General features: G+C 60.4%; 1 protein-coding gene across 1 annotated transcript in view; it reads right to left on the bottom strand.

The window, feature by feature from the left end:
- Positions 1-6429, bottom strand: part of LOC113212042 (plastin-2) — a gene marked incomplete in the record, with an annotated part of 27584 nt that overhangs the window by 1345 nt on the left and 19810 nt on the right.

Here is a 6429-nt window from a genome sequence, read left to right as displayed (position 1 = left end):
GGGAGAGGGTGGGGGGAGGGACGGGCGGAGATGGGATGGATCAAGCGCTTGCAGCAGGGAAGCCCTACGACTCCCCTTCGCTCCGAACACAAGCTGCGAACACGCGCGCCGCCCGCGGCCGCGCCACTGCAAAAGACTTTCGGGACACGGTCCGCGAGGAGCTACTACAAGGCGCGCATTCGGCCCGAGATGGTGAGAGACAGGGGGGGAGGGCGGACACGCGACAGTTTCGTTGTTGTTATTATTTGAACCGACCCACCGCCGTAGGGAACACCAAACACACGCGCACGGCAAGTCCTGCTCTAGTCTCGCGCACTTGTACGGCCCTGGCTGTAGCGTCGCCGCTGGTGGCGCGGGGCTTTGATGTGTGAGCGTGGGGGGATGTCAATCAAGGTGTGAAAATCTAACCCCCTCCTTCCCCTGCTCCCGCTCCCTTTGCTCCCCCGGCGGCGCTACCCACTACCGCTGCTCTACCGCTATACACCGCACACGTGCCGCGCGGCCCGCCGGATAATCGTGTACTGAATTACGTACAGCATGTGAACTCACGAGGGCGGGGCGCCGCCAGGACGGGCGTGGAGCACCTTCTGCTCCAACGATCTAAAGCCCATAACAGCGCACTCCCGCGCCTCCCGTCCACACCGTCGCCGGTAACTCATTTATTTAATTTTGGCTTCCAAACCCGATCCCGTTAGGCACTCATTTACTGTTTATTTGCAGGCAGTGCATTACCTCATACAATACGCGATAGGGTCTAAAAATACAGAACAAAGAGAGAGAAAGGCTGAGGTATGAGATGAGGTACCGTTGCGAATAATTTCGTAAACTGCGGCCTGTGTTTGTCGTCAACATTCTTCCCCGACGACGGCGCCCACAAAGCGGAAAATATAGGAAAAACTGAATACCCGCGATTCCTCAACGAAAGTTGGGTCGATACGTCCCCGTGACCCCCTCCCTCTCCCCTCCTCACACAGACACACACACATCGAGAGAAAATAGGGGAGGAGGGGAGGGGCGTATGTGTGCAGGTGTGGGGCCGCCGGTCCGCGCCGGAAGTAGGGAGCGGAGCGGAGGGGAGCGGAGGGGAGCGGCGGGGAGGGGAGCAGCGCCGGGAGGGCGAGGCAGTTAGGCCCCTTTCCCGATGACATCCCCGATCACAACACGCCGCACAAGGGCGCCGCCGCCGCCGCCGCGCCTCGCGTCCCAATCGATAAGGCCAACGTCGTCGCCTCCTTCCTTTCTCCAGGCGCGCGCAGGAGACTCCAGGAGCGTTAGTTGCAGGAGCCGCCGCCGGCTCCTGCAACTTTACTGCACCACTGCTACCCCCCTCGTCGTCGTCGTCCAGCTTAGCTATCGTGCGGCTCCTCCGCGGACGATATGTTTTACGACAAGCGAGGAGGAAGGATATACGGACAGAACACGGGAAAAGGGCGAATAGGGGGGAAGGGGGGGGGGCTATTCACATATCGACTTTCTACCGAGACAGTCAATGATAAGTTTACGATCACACGCGGATGGAACCGCTCTCGATTCAGCAAACACACACTCACATACGCACACACACACATACTCACACGCGCACTAACGCGCACGTACACACACACACACACACGCAGAGTACACACCGGGACTTAAAATAAGTCTTACGGCCGTGCTGCTCCTGCTCCTCCTGCTCCGCCGCTCTCGGCTCTGCAGGCGGACAAGGCACAAGCGGCGTGTGTGTGTGTGTGTGCGTGTGTGTTTGTGTTTGTTTTGTTTTCCTGTCCGCTGGGCCGTGGTCGGACTGCCGTAGTCCCTTGAGGGGAGCCCGCTGGGCTGAGCCCGCTGGGCACCCTCGCCGTGGTCCTTCGGTCCGGCCGGCCGGCCAGGCGCGCGGCGCGCGGTGTACATACCTCAGCCAAGCAGCTTGTGTGCCGGCCCTGCCGTCGGCCAGCGGCAGAGTGCACAACAAACCGCAGAGGGCTCTCGGGGACGGAGCCTTGTTGTGACATAACCACCACACTGGGCGTTCGGACGGAAAAAAAACCGACAAAGAGTGATCTGAGGGGGGGGGGAATTATCGACACCTGGTCCGGTGGGATTTGAACCCTCGCCTTGCGCCACCCCCATCAGCTCCCCGAACGCGTGACCTCGACCTTGGCAGGGCTGAGCCTCTGAGCCGCGGGCTCGACACAAAGGGCTTAAGTGAGCTCCGGGGAGGTCCGCCGCCCGTGACTCATCCGGGCCCAAATTAAAGGTGGGGCCGCGAACCTTATTGAGATGCGCCGAGGCGTGCCCGCCGCTGACGCCGTGGGGCAGGTGAGAGAGAGGCGATCCAACGCACCCCGTAGCACCCCTAGCAGGTGTGGCACTCCCGCACTGCATCACAGGCGCGCGTGCGGGCGGGTTGCCTACTCGCTCGGGCATGGTCGGGGACAATAGGCGGACCCGCCTTCCCGCGTTCATTTTTTTTTTTAATTTCTTTAATCTATCAGAATTGATTAAAAATCAAAGCAAGTTTCATTTTTAAAAATCTCCCTGTAGAATCAATTATTCGATGGAATTCAGAGAAACTATTTTCTGCGGGTGCTGCGCTGGTTAAAATCAGGCGAGGAATTCTCTCACCGGCCTTTCGAAGGTCGCGGGCGCGACGGATATAGCGAACTAAAGTACACACTCTGCACGCCAGTGCGGATCAGCGAGAGGGAGGGGAAAAAAAGAAGCGAGCACTCACAGGGAAAAAATATGAAATGGCGAAGTCAAATGAAACGAGCGCCGCAGACCGACAATCATTCGCCAAATAGCCGTGCCTCGGCAGTCGGTCATATTTACGGTGTAACTGCTTTTTACAGTACGAAAGTATACGGTCAAGACTTCACTACTGCAAAACGTCAAGAGAAAACAAAGAGGCCTGACGCTCCCTCAAACGTAGTTGCCAGTTGGGGACCTTTTTCCATGACTTATTGTACAATACATCTAGACACCGCACCAAATAGAAGGCGTAAGCCCGTTTTATTGCTTTTCCAAAGCAAAGGGGAGGGATAAAAGCAACTTTGAGGTCATTCCACAACTCTTGGGCTTTACATGCAACATGCGGAAAAATGTTTGGAGAGAAGGGTGGGGCTATGTTTCAGACGGAAAACAACGAGACACGTGCAGAGATCAAGTGAGCGAGCAAGACGCAGAGACAAAGAGAAACAGAGGGGGGAGAGAGAGAGAGAGTAAGAGACAAAAAGAGAGCGAGAGAGAGGCCATACACGCGCGAGTAAATTAATTATCTGTATCAGAAGAGGCCGCTTTCATTAAAATGCGTGGCAGGAAGGGGAGATAGAGAGAGAGGAAGAAAGGGGGGAGGGGTAAACAGACAAATAAAAGTCATTGTTTCGTGTTTATTACTACACACTACTTCCAGAACAGGGGCGGCTCCGGCACTGGCCCTACAACATGCATTCCCCCAAACTCGCGCCCGCCCTCCCATCTGGCGGGCTCTTTGAAAGGCTATGGTCAGCGCTTATAGTGTGTATGGCTGGCCGCTGCGCTGCGGCAGCCCCGACCCCCATACATTCGAACACCCGTTGCCGCCGCCGCCGTCACCGCTGTGCCGCATACATACCGAAACTCACCCTTATCGAACGAGGGGTCGTTTCGTTAGGACTGGACGGGGAGAGCGGTCGAATGCTCCCCATAGCCGCATTCATTCGCGTGCCCATCCCCCCCATAAAATAATCCCCGCCACAACCCCCTATAAGTGGCGTGGAGAGCGCGCCCGATGCACAGCAGCATGTCCGCTGCTGTCCGCGCTGCCCGGCCGCGGCACGGCGTTCCATCAGACGCACGCAATTTTCTGCCTTAATAATGGAATTATTCAGTTTGCATAGCCCCGCACCGCGCCCCTCTGCATGCGGTCAGGCGGTGGTGGTAGCAGAACGAAGCGGTTGCCGCAGCCGCTGCAAACCCCGATCGCAACCAGGGAGGGGCCCGCCACGCCTCCAACCACAAGGACCGGGACCATGGATCTGCGGCGCAGATCGGCTTTGATAGTTCAACTCCCGAATAAAAGCGACCCGGAAAAAAGCAAACTGGCGAGACCTGGGGATGACCATAGCCTGGACACTCCCGCCATTCACTCGCGCATGCGCAGCTCACATTGCCTCGCTGCTCACGGTTAGTCAAGTCAAGACATCGTCTCCCCGGGAGAGCGATGCGACTCCCTGGCGAGACGAGGAGCAGCGGCGACGTGGAGTGGAGGAGGGGAAGGCGTGGGGCGAGGGAGGAAGAACAAGAGGAAGAAGGCGGAGGAGGACGGGGGGTTGGTCGGCGATAGGGCGGAGGCATGGGCGCACGTCGTCAAATAAGACTTGATGAGGCTCGAGCTGGAGCGGGGGAGGGAAAGGGGGGGAAATTGGGGGTTTGTTAGGGGGAGGGGTTTGGTTGGTTCCACGCGGGGCGATGGAGCACACCCCTGGCGCCTATAGCGCCCCAATGCCTCGGCAGACGACCACGACGACATCCAACCAAGACGACATGGCATCGTCCTCCCCTCTCCCCTCTCCTCTCCCCGCCCCTTTTCTCCTATAGCTAACGTTTTGCTGCCGTCGGGGCAATAGAAAGCTCGTTACGCTTATGAATTCCCTGCTCGTCTCCGGTGCCGTTGCCTCAGCCTACAAGGAAGGCCCCCGCCCACCCCCCAACTCCCTCGTCCTCACAATCACTGCCATGGGCCGCCTACCAGCCCCAGAGGAATTATCAAGTGCGGGGGCTCTGCATCGGCCGCCCGCACCACTGGGGTGGGGTGGGGTGGGCGGGAGAGGAACGGGCGAAGGGGCACAACCCTCTGAGGGGGAGCACCACCACAGCAGCCGAGGCCTCCGGGGCCCCACCGAAAGAGTCTTTTCGTGCAGGATGCCTGTGTCCGAGGGTAACTGGAACAGTCATGCTACATCTGCAGCCACCGCCCGGTGCCGTGTCCAACTTCCTCCCCGGCGCCCGGGGCCCACTGCGCTGGTCTGCCTCTTGTATGGCGGCGCCGACGACGCCTGCAGCAGCTACAGGTTCAAGAGCACCCATGAGTGGCCGCCCTCCTCGCGAGTAGTGCGGGAGGGGCGGCGGCGGCTGCGGCAAAGGGTTGCCTGCCTGCCCCACGTGGCTGCCACGTGGACCCGCGGCGCAGACGGCAAAGTACTTTCCACCACAGCCCGGCCCGGCCCGGCCCGTGGTGGGTGGAGGGGGCGCACCGGAACAGCCTGCTCGTGATGGGCTTGACACTCCAACTTCATTAACAGAATATTTCAGAGGTTCGCCTGAAAAAGACACAAACACACATGCGGTTGGGAGGGGGGGGGGCGACGACCTGCTCGACAAACCATCTCCCTCGCGTCGTTCTGTCGCCCGACAGCAGGCGGTGCATGTAGCCAGCATCATCACCCTCATCATCACCACCACCACCAGGAACCACCACCGCGACTCCACCCAGAACGGCGTCATCACGTCGAGTGGGGAGGCATCCGGAGGCTTCCCGGGGAGAAGAAAGGCCTCCCGCAGATCCATCCCTCTTCACCCGCCACTCCCCGCGCCCCGCGCAGCCACCGCGCTCCGATCGGAACGATTCACGGTTCCACGGACCTATCGCGAATGCCACTACACACGCCAGGGGACCCCCCCCCCCCCCCCTCCATCTCCATTCTGTTCGTCGAGGATGCTGAGGAGGCTGCCGCTGCCGCCGCTGCACCGTCACGCCGGTGCCCCAGGTAACTCTCCCCTCCCTCCTTGCGTTCCCCTCCCCCCTGCCGTTTTTCTTCTTTCAGACAGGAGGGGGAGGAGGGGGCAGGGGGCGGAGCAGAGATCGAGGGGGGAAGGGAGGGCAGCGGTGGAAGCTGTATCCGACCCGTCAAGCGAGCAAGCGAGCCAGGAGGGCAAGCCCAGGCGGGCAGGTCCCAACAGCAACCCTGTGAGGCCGGTACAGCGTTGGCCAGCTGGCACCTGGTGGGACACACACACGCGCACACACACACACACATTGCGCAGCAGCAAAGGGCGCTGCACGCGCGTGTGAGTGTGTGCAGCTACAATACGTGCGCGAGTGTGTTGGTGCCGACCTGACCTGCGGTGTGTATTTATATCGTAAAAAATTTCGACGGCCCCGCCGAGGGGGATAGGTCGTCGTGCCCACAGTGAGCTGCAGAAGCAGACGCCTGCACCTCGACGATATGACCGTGTCGTCGCTGCAGTCGGAGCTACCGCCCACACACACACACCCGCCAGGACGATTGCGCTTCACCCAGAGATCATCACGCTTCATCCATAAGTAAGGGAAGCTGCCCCGACGTGTTTCGCACGTGAGCGCGCGCGGCCTGGCGCCAGCTTGCACGTCCGTCCTGGCGTCCCCGGATGGGGGCCGACCGGGGGGGCCTTGAGCCCCACAGGGGCCCCGCCCCCGCCCCGCCCCCAGCG

The sequence above is a fragment of the Frankliniella occidentalis genome, unplaced genomic scaffold (assembly GCF_000697945.3).
Source record: "Frankliniella occidentalis isolate FOCC.00 unplaced genomic scaffold, Focc_3.1 Scaffold93, whole genome shotgun sequence".
In the NCBI taxonomy this organism is placed as follows: domain Eukaryota; kingdom Metazoa; phylum Arthropoda; class Insecta; order Thysanoptera; family Thripidae; genus Frankliniella; species Frankliniella occidentalis.
Note: the sequence above shows the minus strand (reverse complement) of the source record. Positions and strands in the feature narration are given on the sequence as shown.